Genomic DNA, 18,071 nt, shown 5'->3' on the forward strand with positions numbered 1-18,071 from the left:
ATGGTTGTGCGAGGTGTGTATTTGAGCCCGTGAGGTCCAAGCTCAATAGCCCACTTAGCAATCCGGCCAGTTGCTTCTCCGTTTTGAATGATATCTCCCAGAGGGGCTGAACTGACCACTATGATAGGATGACCCTGAAAATAATGCTTGAGCTTCCGGCTTGCCATAAACACTCCATACACCAGGTTCTGCCAATGTGGATACCTCTGCTTTGATTCAATGAGCACCTCACTGATATAATAAACTGGCCGTTGAACCGGATACTCCTTTCCAGCTTCATTGCGCTCCACCACAATAGCCACGCTAACAGCTCGGGCATTAGCAGCCACATATAGCAATAATGGCTCTTTATCGATCGGGGCTGCAAGCACAGGCGGTTCAGCTAACTGCCTCTTCAGATCCTCAAATGCTTTATCAGCTGCCTCGCTCCAGACAAAATCATCTGTTTTCTTCAACATCTGATATAAAGGGATAGCCTTCTCCCCAAGACGACTGATAAACTGGCTCAAAGCCGCAATCCGGCCGGCCAAACATTGAACGTCATTGATACACGCCGTTTTAGCCAAAGATGTAATTGCTGAGATTTTTTCCAGATTAGCCTCAATGCCTCTGTTTGATACCAGAAAACCCAAGAGTTTGCCTGCCGGGACACCAAAGACACACTTCTCCGGATTGAGCATCATCTTGTAAACCCGGAGGTTGTCAAAGGTTTCTCTCAAATCATCTATCAATGTTTCCTCCTTCCTGGATTTTATCACAATATCATCCACATAGGCATGAACATTATGCCCAATTTTCTTATGAAGACAATTCTGAACACAGCGTTGATAAGTCGCCTAGGCACTTTTAAGCCCAAAGGGCATGGAGACATAGCAGAAGGCTCCAAAGGGAGTGATAAAAGTTGTCTTCTCCTGGTCCTTAATTGCCATTTTGACCCGATGATAACCAGAATAAGCGTCCAGAAAACACAAACGGTCACAACCCGCCGTAGCATCAATGATCTGATCAATATGAGGGAGGGCAAAGGGATCTGCAGGGCAAGCCTTGTTCAAGTCTGTGTAATCTACACACATACGCCAAGTGCCATTTTTCTTAAGAACCAGCACCGGATTAGCCAACCACTCCAGGTGAAAGACCTCCACGATAAACCCTGCGGCCAACAACCGAGCTACCTCTTCACCAATAGCCTTGCACCTTTCTTCATTGAAGCGGCGGAGAAACTGCCGGACCGGTTTAAACTTAGGATCAATGTTAAGTGTGTGCTCAGCGAGTTCCCTCGGTACACCTGGCATGTCAGAAGGTTTCCATGCAAAGATGTCCCAGTTCTCACGGATGAACTCAATGAGCGTGCTTTCCTATTTGGGATCCAGGTTAGCGCTGATGCTGAACTGCTTGGATGAATCGCCAGGAAAAAAATCAACCATCTTAGTATCTGTGGCCGATTTAAATTTCAACGCCGGATCGTGTTCTGTAGTTGGCTTTTTCAAAGAGGTCATATCTGCCGGATCAACTTGGTCTTTATAAAACTTCAGCTCCTCCGTAGCACAAACCGACTCCGCATAAGCCACATCACCTTCCTCACATTCCAAAGCGATCTTCCTGCTCCCGTGTACTGTGATGGCCCCCTTATGACCTGGCATCTTAAGCTGTAAATAAACATAATACGGCCTTGCCATGAACTTAGCGTAAGCCGGCCACCCAAACAAAGCGTGATATGGACTTTTGATTTTCACCACCTCAAAAGTCAATGTTTCTGATCTTGAATCATGATCATCTCCAAAAGCCACCTCTAAGGCTATCTTGCCCACTGGATATGCAGACTTACCAGGCACCACACCATGAAAAATGGTGTTTGACGGTTTAAGATTCTTATCTGTCAACCCCATACGACGGAAGGTATCATAATATAGAATGTTGATACTACTTCCCCCATCCATGAGTACCTTAGTGAACTTATATCCCCCAACTTGAGGGGCCACCACTAAAGCCAGATGACCCGGATTGTCAACCCGGGGGGGGGGGTGATCTTCTCTACTCCACAAAATGGGTTGCTCAGACCAGCGCAAATACTAAGGTACCGCCGGTTCAACAGAGTTTACTGCCCTCTTGTGAAGCTTCTGATCACGCTTACACAAGCTAGTGGTGAAGACATGATACTGCCCACTATTTAACTGCTTAGGATTGCTCTGATAACCCGACTGCTGCTGCTGCTGGTTCCCCTGATGGTTGTAACCTCCCTGGTTGCCCTGATGGTTGTAACCTCCCTGGTTGCCCTGATTCCCTTGATTGTCGTATCCGGTTTGATTACCCTGAAATCCTGAATCGGAGCTGCTGCCTCCGTAACCCGGCCCATGGAAACCAACTCCTGAACCGCCGGGCGGGCCATTATCGTACTGAAATATATTGGAGTTCTTGAAATCTCGCATGATATAACAATCCTTCCAAAGATGTGATGTTGGCTTCTCCTTTGAACCATGCTTTGGACAGGGCTGGTTTAACAGGCGCTCCAAATTGGGGCCTAAACCTCCGCCTCTCTGGGGCTGCTTACCCTTACAGTGCTGACCATTCTCCTGAGCATTGGTGTTAGCCACAAAGTCCAAACTGTTGTCGGCCTTGCGCTTACCATTGTTCCCATGGCCTACCGGATTATGCTGCTGACCCTTGGTGTTGCCGTTCTTTTTCCCTTTCCCCGGTTTGTCCTCCTCTGAGTCAGGGTCTTTGGTATTATCTGAATCAGCGTATTTAACCAAAGCGGCCATAAGCGTTGACTTATCATTGCTGTCGGGGAGGCTGATCCACCAACACCTATGGGGACAAGGCCCCTTTCGGTTCGGAGGGGGGTGGAGGATGCACAAAGAGCGGATCGAGGCGGGACACGCGAGCCGTTTTTACCCAGCTTCGGGCCGCACGGATGCGTAAAACCCTACTGCTGCTTGTTTATGTGTATTGAATTCTTGCTCAGGAGCGATGGACGCTGCCAGACTGAGCGTGGGAGTGTTTCTGGTGTTTCCAATGAGCCGAACCGGCCGACCCCCTTCTACATTGCACTTGGGCCTCCTTTTATACTTTCAAGGGGTCACCGACAGGGGGCAACGTAGACTAGAAGGGTAAAAATGGAAAAGGATGCGGTAGGTGCAGCTACCGCTACTGTGGACACAGTGCACCCTACCTAACTCTGACGGCAGGGGACAAGGTCATTAAATGCCTGTCTGAGTTGCCTAAACAGTGCAAAAAGTGACCGTTAGGAGCGCCACCGTTTGCCACGATGGCCTTCTCTTCATCTCCGCTTGCCACCGCGCACCCCTAGCTACGCAGCCTCCCGCCACGTGTGCTTGGGAGAGTCCTGGAGCGACACGTTAGCAGGTGTGCTGGAGCGCGGGCATGAAGTGGGGGTTTCCCGTGGCAAGCTCCTTGCCGCGGTCGTCGTCTTGTCGTGTTTGGGAGCTTGTCGCTCACCGGACCTTGCCGGGACGCAGGGCGCGTCGCGGCAAGCTTTCTTGGTATGCCTTGAGTGGCCTTCCCGGCAAGCTCCTCTTGCCGGGGTCTTGTCTCTTCCCGGCAAGATCCTCTTGCCGGGGCCCTGGTTGGCCTTCCCGGCAAGCTCCTCTTGCTGGGGCCTTGGTTTGACTTCCCGGCAAGCTCCTCTTGCCGGGGCCTTGGTTTGAGTACTTTGTTCTTGAATGGTCTTCAAGGGAACCACGGAGGGTCTTGGCAGTCACCCGGCAAGCCTTGCCGTGGGGCGCTGCAACTGCCCGTGCACGAGTTCGGGATACTAGGGTACCCCTACTCTAGTACAACGACAGGAGCCCCCGGGCCTGGGCCATGCACGGTGCCAAGCGTTGTTGGGCCAGGCCCAAAACAGTGCACGGGCACGCGCGGCCTAGGTCACGCCGCATATCTCTCCGCTCCCACCGCGCACGCCCAGAACGGCACGCGTCAAACGCGGCATCGTGGGTGACGCGGGCGGCGTGCGCAGGGCTAAGCCCCTCGAGCATGCGTCAGGCCATGATGATGGGGACGGTTCACGCCCTCCTCCCTAAACGGAGGTAGGCGTGGGGGCGTGGTGCATTTACTGGACGGGGCCGGTGCGCGGTTTTCGGGACGTCCACTCCCCGCGATCACGAGGCGGAGCGAGGCCGCCTCACCCGTCGTCTTGGTTCTGCATCCCCGCCACGCGGCTCCCATGCGCTTGGGTCGCGGACGGTGGAAGTGGGAAACTGGGCTGTCGCAAGCAGAGGCAGCGGGTTGGCCCCGACTCCCTGCTCTTCCCGTGCCTTGATTCGCTGAGCGGGGCGGCCGAGCCCCCACCTCGCTCCTTTATAAAGAGCGGGAGGGGAGCACAGAAACCCGCACTCTCTCATCTCCTCCTTTCTTCAGCTTCTGCTCCCCTTTCTCTCATTCGCCATGGAGAAAGGGAACCCAGGGCCTTCATCGGTGGCGGCGAGGGTCGCCGCCAGACAACGCATCTCTCCCTCTCCCGCGCCCGTGGTGGCAGAGCCAGCCACAAGGGGAAGAGGGAGGGGGCGAGGTCGCGGACGAGGTCGAGGACGAGGTCGAGGCGCTCGGGGAAGAGGCGGGCGGGGCGGCGCGCCAGCTTCGCCTCCACCGGCGGCTCCTCCCCCCATGGCGGTCCATATAGGGGACGACCCTTGCGAGTTCTTCGTCAAGCTGCGTCGGGCGCCTCGTCGTCGTCTCCGGCTTCCAGCTCCGTTTGCAAGCGCGATGGAGTTGGACCCGCCCGAAACACTAAGACTGCACATGAGGGGCTGTGGGATCAGCGGCACGCGAGTCCGTGTTGTATTCCCAGCCCCTAATGTGATGTATCTTGATCGAGGGTGGAAGACGTTCGCCCGTATCCACAGCCTGATGGAGGGGTTTACCCTCCATTTTAAGTTGAAGAAGGGTGATCTCCTCTCCATCAAGGTCTTCGGGTGCTTCGGTACTCGGGCGAAGTGCTGCGTGGACAGTTCCTCCGACAGCGAAGGCTCCTCCTCGAGCGAGAGTGACGAGGAGGAGAGCGACAACGACGACGAGGGTAGCGGGCGGCAGGGTGGCGGGTCCGACTAGGCGTCGGGCGCCGCTTCGCGCGGCACCGGCGACCCCATCATCCGTGTCGCCGGCTCCTTGAACTCCCCGGGGTTGTCTCCTTGGGCGGCTGGCGTAGGGAGGCTGTGGAAGGGGAAGAGGGCTGGCGACAAGGCCGTCAGGTCAGAGTACGAGGGCGTGGTGCCCTCGACAGCATGCTGACGTCCTGCCGCCCCGTCTTCGAGCCCCGCTTCCAGCGCCGCCATCGCCGTCCAGCCTTCGGACGGCCCCCGGGATGTTCTCTTGGTGTCTTCTGGCACCCGTAGTTCGCCTAGGCGCTCCTTTTGCCCTTTTCGCCTCCTTGACCTGCCTCCTGAAGAGAGGGACATGAAAGGGATTACGGGCATCTTATCTTTTTAATTTGTAAGCCTTCGGGCCTTAGCTGTATCTAAAACTTGTAATCCTCTCTTTCATGTTTTTCATCCTCTATGGACTGTACCTGAGTGGGATGTTTTTTTAATGAAAAGGGGATTCTTGCCGGGTTATTTGTCTTGCGAGTTGAACCCACGCCAAGGAGCAAATCCTTGGTATCCCTCAGACAGACATTTCATCTCCCGGCAACAGGCCCTGCCGCCTTCCCACGTCGCTCGACCTTTCTCACGCCTTTGACGGAGGCGGGAACGAGGTGGGTGCGGTCTCCTCGTTTCATCCCTTTGCTGCCGCGACTACAACCAAACTTGGCCCCGGAAACGAGCCCCAGGGCCTAGAGTTGAGGGAGCACGGCAGTTTTTGGGAAGAAACGCGATTTCGCATTCCCCAGTCCATAAGAGGATGCATGATGAGGGATGAAAGACTAATCTGATATTGCAGCCCCCGGCAACTCTGGTTTGCCGTGGACGATTCTTGGCACCCGCAGCCCCCAGCGATACTGGCTTGCCGGGGCCCAGGTGCCGTCCGTTTTCTTCTTCTCTTGTCGTTGCCAGTCATGTCATGAGAACACTTTATTAGAGGCGCGCCAAGTTATTTTTGTAATATAACTCTATCTTAAGCAAAAAATTGCTGTGTTACTTCCTTTACTCGACTCTTGGCTTTGTATGGTTCTGCCTTACGCTTTCTAGGGAAACTTGCCAGTGCAGGCACCCTTGCCGCGAGCGCCGAGTGCGGAACTTCAGCAGCCTGCTGGCGGGGTCGCTACCGACAAGCAACCTTGTCGCAACTAGTTGCAGCTCACTTAAGTTGTTGAGCGGACTCGAAACAAAGTAAGGGCGCTAGCGGCTCACTTAAGTTGCTGAGCGGACTCGAAACAAAGTAAGGGCGCTAGCAGCTCACTTAAATTGTTGAGCGGACTCGAAACAAAGTAAGGGCGCAACTAGCTACGATTTGGTTCCTCCGCGCACAGGTTTTCCATACAAAGCATGGTCGTTCAAGGAAAATAACTCAAAAACTTAAAAAAACTGATTGCTCAAGCTTTAGCAACTTAGCTTTTCTGTCGTCTGCTTCCCGGCAAGGAGAAACTTTCTTGAACGGCCTGGTCCACACCATTATCTTCTCCTTCCCCCCCGGTAAACCTTGTGGGCGAGGGAACCTTCCTTCTTTTGAGAAAGAAACAGAGAAATAAAGTAATGATATGGAGCCTTGGGCTCGTTATTGCTTACCAGGGTCTGGTGCTGCACAAAGTGTCAGATAACATATGCGAAAAAGGATTATAGCATAAAGTAAAACTGACAAGATGTGCGGGGCACATGAACTTTACTGGTGCATGGGGTCTGCGCCCGGCTTTGTACAAAGGATTACATGCAACAGCGGCAAGACTTGTACAAAAGGTGGTTGCCGGAAAAGCTTCCGGCAACCGCGCCCTACGGGTAAAACTACGAAGATGTTCAATGTTCCAGGAGTTGCTCACCGGAATGCCATCTTCGGTCTCAAGGCGGACAGCGCCGAGCCTATTGACTCGTCTCACCCGATAAGGGCCTTCCCACTTCGGCGTCAACTTGTTGGAATTCTTGGCGGACTGAACACGCCGAAGAACAAGGTCGCCTTCCTCGAAGCTCCTGGCTTTAACTTTGCGGCTATGGTAGCGACGCAAAGCTTGCTGGTAGCGAGCGGCTCGCACAGCAGCCTGGAGACGGTCTTCCTCAAGGAGCAGCGCGTCATCTTGTCGCAGCTGCTCTTGCTCGAGCTCATCATAAGCGAGCACTCGAGGCGACCCGTAAACGAGTTCCGTGGGGAGAACTGCCTCCGCTCCGTAGACTAGAGCGAAGGGTGTCTGGCCAGTGGCTCGATTTGGCGTCATCCTGATCGACCAAAGAACCACCGGCAGCTGCTCGATCCAGTTTCTTCCGCACTTGTCCAGCCTGTCGAAAGTTCTGGTCTTGAGGCCTCGCAGCACTTCAGCATTTGCCCTCTCCGCTTGACCGTTGCTTCTCGGATGAGCAACAGAAGCGAAGCAGACCTTGGCGCCAAGATCTTGGACGTACTGCATGAAGGTGCGGCTCGTAAATTACGTGCGTTGTCGGTGATGATCCTGTTAGGGATCCCGAAATGGCAAACAATCGACCTGAAGAACTTGACTGCTGATTGTGCTGTCACCTTCCTCACTGGTTCCACTTCCGGCCACTTTGTGAACTTGTCGATTGCAACGTACAAGAACTCAAAGCCCCCAACAGCTCGGGGGAAGGGGCCGAGGATGTCGAGCCCCCAGACCGAAAATGGCCAGGATAAAGGGATCATCTGGAGAGCTTGAGCTGGTTGGTGTATCTGTTTGGAATGGAACTGGCACGCTTCACACTTGGTTACTTGTGCAGTTGCATCCTGGAGGGCTATCGGCCAGAAGAAGCCTTGTCGGAATGCTTTGCCGGCAAGTGCTCTTGCGCCAATGTGGTGACCACATATGCCTCCATGTATCTCTACCAACAGTTGTTGTCCATCTTCCCGGCGAATGCACTTCAATTTCACACCGTTGAGTCTTATTCTGTACAGTGTGTTGTCAACAAACTTGTACATACTTGACTGCCGGGCTACTTTTTCAGCTTCTTCTTGCTCTTCGGGAAGCTCTCCTCTCTGAAGGAAATGGACAATCTGCTGCGCCCATGCTGGAGCTTGTGGCTCGACAACAAGGACTAAAGGCGTATCTGTTGCTGCGGGAACATCCGCTTCCACGGCAAGAACCTGCGGTTCTGCCGGAGCGTGATATTCCCCGGCAAGCTTGCCGGAGCAAAACTTGTCGGGAGCGTTTGCTTCAACGGAACAAACCAAGGGGTCCGCCGGAGCAGACTGCTCCACGCACTCTTGGCGTCGATCTTGAGGACCTTCTTGGCGGCGGCTTCGGGAAGCTCTACCGGAAAGTAGTCATCAGAAACCAACTTCCTCTTCTTTCTCTGTCTAGTCGACGGTGTTACGGATGGTTGAGTCAGCTTGAGCACAAAAATCCCTGGTTCCACAGGTAACTTTAGTGCTGCGCACTTTGACAGGCCGTCAGCAATATCGTTCTGAGCTCGTGGAACATGTTCCATTTGCAGGCCGTCAAAGTGTGCTTCTAGCTTTCTCACTTCATCAACATAAGCTTCCATCAATGGACTCTGGTAGTTCTTGTTCACTTGGCGGACGACAAGCTGTGAGTCACCCCTTACAATGAGTTTCTTGATCCCAAGGTCGGCTGCGATTCTGAGGCCGGCAAGCAAACCCTCATACTCTGCAGTATTGTTCATTGCTTGCTCCTTGGGAAAGTGCATCTGGACTATGTACTTGAGGTGCTCTCCGGTGGGTGCGATAAGCAGCACGCCAGCACCGGCGCCTTGCAGCGAGAAGGCACCATCAAAGTACATCAGCCACTCCTTGCTTGTCTCCTTGACGGGGATGCTCGTCTCTGGAATTTCTTCGTCTGGTGTTGGCGTCCATTCCGCTATGAACTCTGCCAATGCCCTGCTTTGGATCGTTGCAGTGCTCTCAAACTTGAGGCCAAAGCTTGATAGTTCTAATGCCCACTCGACAATCCTGCCTGTTGCTTCTGAATTCTGCAGTATCCTCTTCAGCGGAAAGCGAGTGACAACTGTGATCTCGTGTGCCTGGAAGTAATGGCGCAGCTTTCTCGAGGCCATGAGAAGGCCGAAAAGCAATTTTTGCACACCAGAGTACCTCGACCTAGCCCCCTGGAGAAGGGAGCTAACAAAGTAAACTAGGCGCTGCACCATCTTCTTCTGCACCTCCTTGCATGCCTGCGCAGACTCAACTTTGTCGGGGCCAGAGCTTGTCGGAGAAGCCCCCTGCTTGTCGCTGGATTCACTTGTCGCGGTCGCTGGCTCATCATCCGCCTCCCTCTCCGCTACTAACGCAGCACTAATCACTTGATTGGTTGCCGCTAGGTACAGTAGCAACTTCTCTTGTGGCTTAGGTGCGACAAGTATTGGAGTGGAGGACAGGTACCTCTTCAAGTCCTGCAGCGCATCCTCCACTTCCGGAGTCCATTTCATTGGACCTGCCTTTTTCAATATTTTGAAAAACGGCAAGGCGCGCTCTACGGACTTAGAGATAAACCTGCTGAGAGCAGCCACGCATCCGGCAAGCCTTCGCACATCCTTGACGCGCTTCGGTGCTTCAATCTGCTCGATGGCCTTGATCTTGTCGGGGTTGGCTTCAATTCCCCGCTGAGACACAAAGAACCCGAGAAGCTTGCCGGAAGGGACTCCAAACACGCACTTCTCGGGGTTGAGCTTGAGGTTGATCCTGCGCAGATTTGCAAAAGTTTCTTCTAAATCTTGGATCAGGGTAGCCTTGTCCTTGCTCTTGACCACTATATCATCCATGTAGGCTTCCACATTTCTGTGTATCTGTGGCTCAAAAGCGACATGGACTACCCTTGCAAATGTTGAACCAGCATTCTTCAACCCAAAGGGCATCTGTACAAAACAGTATGTGCTGCAAGGGGTGATAAATGCGGTTTTTTCCTCATCCTCTTCTGCCATGAAGATTTGATGGTATCCTGAATATGCATCAAGAAATGAAAGCAAATCACATCCAGCTGTGGAGTCAACAATCTGGTCAATGCGCGGCAAGGGAAATGGATCTTTGGGACAAGCTTTATTGACATCAGTGAAGTCTATACAAAGCCTCCATTTCCCGTTCGCCTTGCGCACGACTATAGGATTGGCCAACCACGTGGGATGGAGCACTCCTCTGACAAGGCCTGCTGCTTCCAATTTCCTGATCTCTTCTGCAATGAACTCTTGGCGCTCCACTGCTTGCTTCCTGAATTTCTGCTTGACGGGCCGAGCATGAGGACAGACGGCAAGGTGGTGCTCAATTACTTTCCTGGGAACACCGGGGATATCAGACGGTTGCCATGCAAACACGTCGACATTCGCCCGCAGGAAATCAATGAGCGCAATTTCCTATTTGGGGTCAAGCGTGGCACTGATGGTGAAGGTACCACCAGTGCCATCCTCCTTGGCGGACACCTTCTTCATCTCAGGTGGAGCTGCTATTGCCTTCTTACACTTGCCGGTGGAGCTCGATGGCGCGTCCTCGACGGTAGCGTAGCACTCCGAAGAGGTGCGCTTGCCGGAGTGGGCATCAGGGCTCTTGCCGGACTTTGTCTTCTTCTTCCTTCCGGGAGCTTCAGTGGCAAGTGTCTTGTGATCAGCTACGGCTGCTGCTTCCCGGTAGATCTTGTCGGCGCAGATAAGGGCATCCTCCTTGTTGCCGGGGACAGAGATGATACTTATCGGGCCTGGCATCTTGAGCATGTTGTATGCATAGTGAGAGGCTGCCATAAACTTGGCGAGCGCTGGACGGCCAAGGATCCCATTGTAGGGCAATGGAAAATCGGCAACGTCAAATGTGACCCTCTCAGTTCTGAAATTCAGCTCGCTACCAAATGTGACCGGCAGCGTGATCTTTCCCTTCGGCTTGCTTCTTCCCGGGCTGATTCCTTGGAATGTGCCGGTCTCCTCGAGCTCGCTGTCAGGGATCTGGAGTTTCTGGAGGACCGCGGAGGAGATCAGATTCAAGCCGGCCCCGCCGTCAGCTAGCATCTTCGTGACCTTGAGGTTGCGGATAGTTGGTGAAACCAACATCGGCAAGCACCCGACCGCAGTTATGCGATCAGGGTGATCCTCAATGTCGAAGATGATAGGCGTGCTGGACCATTTCAGAGGCTTGCGTGACTCTACGGATGGTTCCGCTGCATTAACCTCCCGCATCCACTGCTTGAGTTGGCGGTGCGAAGTATGCAGAGAAGCACCACCGTCAACGCACAGGACCTCTGTGGCCTTCTGAAATTCCTGCTCGTCGGCCTCGTCATCATCCATGTCTTTGTCATCGTCGTCATCTTCATCCTTGTCGCGGCCGCGGGGAGGTCTGTCTCCTTGCCGCTGCTTGGCCTTGCCGCGGCGTCCTCCTCAGCCGGGACGTTTCTTGCCGGATCCACCAGTTCCTTCATGGGCCTTCTCCTTGTCGCGTCGCTCGTATTCAGCTTTCTGCAGTTCAACGAGCTGCTCAACCTTCTTGCAACTCTGGAGATCGTGGCCCTTGGTGCGGTGGATCTTGCAATACTGCTTGCCGGAGCCGTCCTGCTTGTCGGCGGCCGCCACAGGCTGGGCCTCCTTGCCGGAGCCACCAGCTTTAGCTTCCTTGGCGCCACCTCCGTTGCCGGTCTGCTCGATAGCTAGCACTTCCCTTCCCTTTTTCCTTCTGTTATTCCGCCGCCGGCCTTTCTTTGCCGGGGCGGTATCCTCACTGTCAGATCCTCCTACTCCTGTATCCTCTTCGGGGAGCCTCCTCCCCTCTTCAGCGCGTGCACACTTGTCGGCCAGGGCGTAAAGCTCGCTGACGTCTCTGATCTTACACATCGCCATCTCCTCCCTCATCCTTCGGTTTCGCACGTGCTGATGGAACGCGCTGATGATCGCGGCGGGGTGGACGTCTGGGATGTTGTGCTGCACACGGCTGAATCTCTGAATGTACTTGCGCAGTGGTTCTCCTTCCTTCTGGGCGAGCAGATGAAGATCGCTCTCTTGGCCATGTGGCTTGTGGCCGCCTGTAAAGGCGCCGACAAACTGATGGCATAAATCTGCCCAAGAGGAGATGGAATTGTCCGGCAAGTGCATGAGCCAGGACCTGACGTTGGCTTGAGTACCAGCGGGAAGTAGTTGGCAAGGATCTTGTCGTCCCGTCCCCCGGCAGCCTGCACCGCGATGGTGTAGATGCTGAGAAACTCCGACGGATGCGTCTTGCCGTCGTACTTCTCTGGTACGTCTGGTTTGAAATTCTTTGTGCTGGGCCACTGGACTTGCCGGAGCTCACGGGTGAACGCAGGACAACCTACCGCGTACGGTAGATCGCCTGGTTCCCCTGGCGCATGCATGTCAACAGAGGGCCCAGCGCGCTTGTCGGATTGACGTCGTGCTTCTCTTCGGCACTCGATGCGGGTTCGAGCGTCTTCTTGTTGTCGTTCATGGAGAACTTGGCGCTGGTCGCGACGAGCTCGTGGGTCCGACGACGCGGTGGAGCCGCTGTTGGGGTGGACCCGGCGAGTCGGCGATTTTGGCCTTCATAGTGGAGAGTGCATGGAAGTCGCACCTCCCCCGGTCTTGTTGCCATCGGCTCGCGTCCGGCTGTCCTTCCGCGGCAGCGAGGTGCTTGGTTGCCGCGCAGTGTCGCCGTTGGCGAGGCCGATGAGGCTCTGGATAGTGGCCCTCCATTCATCGGTCTTGTCCGCCGTCGGAGGATAGTCTAGGAGCAGTTGAGCTCGCGCCAAGGCTTCTGCTGGAGTGGTGGGCGGCGGAGGTGAACGGTGCGAGGAGCGGGGCGTGCTTGGACTCCTAACTACGTTAGAAGGAGCAGTGCCCCGTCCAGGCGACCGTACTTCGCTCGAGCCAGCACGTTGATGTGCATGTTGGTCTTGAGCGCCACGAGAACCACCAGCTTGATCTTGGCCCAGCGGACGTATGGCGCTGCGAACGCCATGACGCTGCTGGTCCCGTGCCTCCTGAGAGGGACGCGGTGCGCGCATGGACGCCGAGGTCTGTGCCGCCTTGTCCTTGGACTTGGCCGCACTGAGAGCTCCCTCGTCGACGCCCATCCTTCCGCCGGCGTCCACTCCACCACCCGTTTGCTCTAGAGGCAGTGAAAGCGACCCAGACGGAACAGGTGCCTCTGAGTCCTTCTTCTTCGGTGGCATGTCGATGAAGACGATGAAGATTTAGCTTGCGTGCACCCCGGATCGGGTTCGCACAATCTCGATGCCGCCCCCTACCTGGCGCGCCAGAGATGTCGGGGAGGCTGATCCACCAACACCTATGGGGACAAGGCCCCTTTCGGTTCGTAGGGGGGCGGAGGATGCACAAAGAGCGGATCGAGGCGGGACACGCGAGCCGTTTTTACCCAGCTTCGGGCCGCACGGATGCGTAAAACCCTACTGCTGCTTGTTTGTGTGTATTGAATTCTTGCTCAGGAGCGATGGACGCTGCCAGACTGAGCGTGGGAGTGTTTCTGGTGTTTCCAATGAGCCGAACCGGCCGACCCCCTTCTACATTGCACTTGGGCCTCCTTTTATACTTTCAAGGGGTCACCGACAGGGGGCAACATAGACTAGAAGGGTAAAAATGGAAAAGGATGCGGTAGGTGCAGCTACCGCTACTGTGGACACAGTGCACCCTACCTAACTCTGACGGCAGGGGACAAGGTCATTAAATGCCTGTCTGAGTTGCCTAAACTGTGCAAAAAGTGACCGTTAGGAGCGCCACCGTTTGCCACGATGGCCTTCTCTTCATCTCCGCTTGCCACCGCGCACCCCTAGCTGCGCAGCCTCCCGCCACGTGTGCTTGGGAGAGTCCTGGAGCGACACGTTAGCAGGTGCGCTGGAGTGCGGGCATGAAGTGGGGGTTTCCCGCAGCAAGCTCCTTGCCGCGGTCGTCGTCTTGTCGTGTTTGGGAGCTTGTCGCTCACCGGACCTTGCCGGGACGCAGGGCGCGTCGCGGCAAGCTTTCTTGGTATGCCTTGAGTGGCCTTCCCGGCAAGCTCCTCTTGCCGGGGTCTTGTCTCTTCCCGGCAAGATCCTCTTGCCGGGGCCCTGGTTGGCCTTCCCGGCAAGCTCCTCTTGCCGGGGCCTTGGTTTGACTTCCCGGCAAGCTCCTCTTGCCGGGGCCTTGGTTTGAGTACTTTGTTCTTGAATGGTCTTCAAGGGAACCACGGAGGGTCTTGGCGGTCACCCGGCAAGCCTTGCCGCGGGGCGCTGCAACTGCCTGTGCACGAGTTCGGGATACTAGGGTGCCCCTACTCTAGTACACCGACAATTGCAATGATGTTTAAGCCTTCCTAACTTCTGTTTGAGCGGTGGAAAACGGCAATTGCCCTCCAACGTTAGTACTGCGGTATCTGCATTGATACGATCCGATGAATGCAAAATAGCTGAAACCCGCTTTACCCAATGGGTTGTGGACTCCCCATCCTCTTGGACACAAGCGGCCAGATCCACAATTGACATGGGCTGCTTACAAGTATCTTTGAAGTTCTGGATAAACCGGTGCTTCAATTCGGCCCATGATCTAATAGAGTTAAGTGGTAAGCTCTTCAACCAAGTACGAGTTGTTCCTTCCAACATCATGGTGAATTATTTAGCACATACTGCTTCATCCACATCCAACATCTCCATTGCCATCTCGTAGCTTTCAAACCATGCCTCTAGTTGTAGATCGGGCGGTGTAATTGGTCACCTTACGAGGCCCTTTGAAATCCTTGGGCAGTCTCACATTACGCAAAGCGGGGGGTAAGACATGGCACTCCTAAGGAACTGAATACCACACCTGGTTCTTCTGAAGCGGTAGGGTGAACCGGAGTAGGTTGACGAGCTCCGTGCAGAGCTGCTAACTCGGCCTCTCGACGTGCGCGACCATGATCCACCACATCATGCGCATTAGCACCTCCCCCTGCCGGTTTGTGCCCTCGCGGCGAGTTACGGCGACGTGCACTGCTTGACATGGCCGGTTCATCCTCAACGTGCCTGCTGTAGCTCCAGCTTGGACAGGGGGTGGAATGAATCCTCTCACGACTATGCGAATATGCCTGCTGCTGGTTTAGAGCTGTTTGAAGGAGATCTCTGGCCTGTCATGCCTCAATCGCAACTGGTGATTCGCCGTCGGTGGGGAGGGCTGCCAATCGTGAAGCGGCGGCCACAATGTTGTCCAACGGGTTGGAGTAATGCCCGGGTGGTGTTCGAACATATTGTGGCACAATGTTGTTCTGACGAGGCGGGTCCATTGTACGCGGCTGAACCGGCGCTGCTGTTCCTGGTGCCTCCGTCCGGTTTAATATTGGCTGGTTTCTCGTTCCCGCTCCTGGCGTATTGAAGAGATTTCTTGGCTCATAACTCGGCGGGAGATGCGATCGATACCTTCTTCTCATGACTTCCTCTGAAGCATTCTGATCCAGCCTAAGCCGGTAGGCCTGAGCTTCCAACTCGGCCCGTTCTGTAGCCATCCTAGCGTTCTCTGCCGCTAGGTCCGCTTTAGCCTAAGTTATCGGATATTTCACCTTTGCAATCTCCATGTTGTGCTGATCCCGGGCTGCTGCATCCACCTCTGCGTCCATCAATGTTTCCAAAGTGTCGAACAAGTCAGACAGAACTTGAGACGGAGGTGGCGCAGAGCTCCCTGTCCCGGCCGGCATGGCCGTCGCTGAACCGGAGAGTATTGCTGTGGCGGTTGATGAGTGGGGCGCTGATTGTGTACTGGCCATGAAGATAGCGGCCCGGTTTGGCAGATCAGGGGAGTCCGGAATACTATTGCCCTCGGAACCTCCACCAATCCGGCCATCCTGCAGCTGATAAAGCAATTCAGTTTCTCCAGAAGACTCGCCGTCGGAGCAGACAACGGTTTCTCCATCATATGTCGGTCTGTCCTCATACTCTGCTCCATGGATGACACCTACGAAAACATGCTTTGTCATGGGCTGAACCGGGGACGGGCTTGCACGCTGAGCCGTCTCGATGATGTCGGTGCAGGTGTCCGGCTGAGGGCCCGGTTTGCCAATCTTGCCAATGAAGACGTGAATTCCACCAAAGGGGACCCGGTACCCGTATTCGATTGAATTGGCCTTGGGGCCCCATCCTGCATTGTCGATGTAGAGCTTGCCATGACGAATCTTCATCCTCTGGCCCACAGCGTATCCCTTGAGTCCATCAAAGCTGCCCTTTAAGAACTCAAAACCATTGTGCGATAGCCCCACGGTGGGCGCCAACTTTCGTGGGTTTGTCACGGCACATGTCCTTGTGAAAGGACTTAGTCATGGAGCCATCGCTGCGGGTTAGCTTAAAGGGGTTAAACCGAACAAGGGGACACGGGGATTTTATACTAGTTCGGCCCCTTCGATGAAGGTAAAAGCCTACGTCTAGTTGTCATTGGTATTGCTAGGGTTTCGATGACCAGGGAGCGAATCTGCTTTGACTGGCCCTCGAGTTGTTGTTTCCTGTCCTCAAACCGTGGCCGGGTCGTCCCTTTATATACATAGGTTGACGCCCGCCGGTTTACAAAGTCCCAAAGCCGGATTATAAACGTGTCTGGTTTGGTCTCTATACTTCCTATCTTACAATGCAAGTTACATAATAAGGTCGGTTTACATCTATAGGCCTCAACTCGCCTTTGGGCCTTGGGCCTTCATAAAGCGCCATCATTCTTATGTCTTCATGGGCTTCTAATCTTCATAAAGTTAACCCGGCTACTCCTGGCCGGTTTACGTCCAGTAGTAATATCCCCAACAGATGGTAACAGGAGACGGGGGACACGATGTTTACCCAGGTTCGGGCCCTCTCTATGGAGGTAATACCCTACTTCCTGCGTGATTGACCTTGATGAATATGAGTATTACAAGAGTTGATCTACCACGAGATCGTAATGACTAAACCCTAAAAGTCTAGTCTGGCTATGATTATTTGGGGGATCTACGGACCTATCCCTCCGGTTTATATAGACACAGGAGGGATCTAGGGTTACACAAGGTTGGTTACATACAAAGGAATATCCATATTCAGTCGCCAAGCTTGCCTTCCACGCCAAGGAGAGTCTCATCCGGACATGGGTGGAGTCTTCGGTCTTCATATCTTCACAGCCCATCAATCCGGCCCATATCCAATAGGTCGGACGCCCGAGGACCCCTTAGTCCAGGACTCCCTCACTTAGGTCCCATGCAAGAAATGGGAATGAATTTCAAACACCAGGGCACAGTTGATTGCCGGCAAAATGTTGAGATACCTGGTTTTTAAATTCTAGTAAATAAAAAACTCGTTTGAAATTCATGAAACTTGGCATGCTATCATGGATCGGCATCAACATGTCGTGGTAAAAAAATTGTCCCATTTGGGGCAAGTTTGGGTATAACCTTCTCACAAACCAGAGCTTCTCACAACAAGCCTAATGGTTTCGGTGCGGAACGTGACACCTTTGGGGACGAAATGATATCCGTTGCCTCTTATTGCTTTAAATTTTTTTCTAGTGCCAACATAGAACAACAGGAGTGTTGTATTAAGTTTTGGAATTTTTCGGGGTTCGTTTGGACATTTGTATACATTAACTGGGTTTTCTAGGCATTTTATGTGCATAATTCAAATTTGAAATATGTGCACATGCTCCAGTGCATATAAATTAGTTGAAAAATCAAATTTGTGTCCTTGGGTGCATGCTTAGGTCCCATGCAAGAAATGGTAATGAATTTCAAACACCAGGGCATAGTTGATTGCCGGCAAAACATTGAGATACCTAGTTTTTTAATGCTAGTAAATCCAAAACTATCTGGAATTCAAGAAACTTGGCATGGTATCATGGAGCGGCATCAACATGTCGTGGTAAAAATTTGTCCCATTTGGGGCAGGTTTGGGTATAAGCTTCTCACAAACCAGAGCTTCTCACAACAAGCCTTATGGCTTCGGTACAGAATGTGCCACCTTTGGGGACGAAATGATATCCATTGCCTCTTATTGCTTTCAAAAAAATTCTAGTGCCAACATAGAACAAAAGGAGTGTTGTGTTAAGTTTTGGAATTTTTCTGGGTTCATTTGG

The sequence above is a fragment of the Triticum aestivum genome, chromosome 1A (genome assembly GCF_018294505.1).
Source record: "Triticum aestivum cultivar Chinese Spring chromosome 1A, IWGSC CS RefSeq v2.1, whole genome shotgun sequence".
In the NCBI taxonomy this organism is placed as follows: Eukaryota; Viridiplantae; Streptophyta; class Magnoliopsida; order Poales; family Poaceae; genus Triticum; species Triticum aestivum.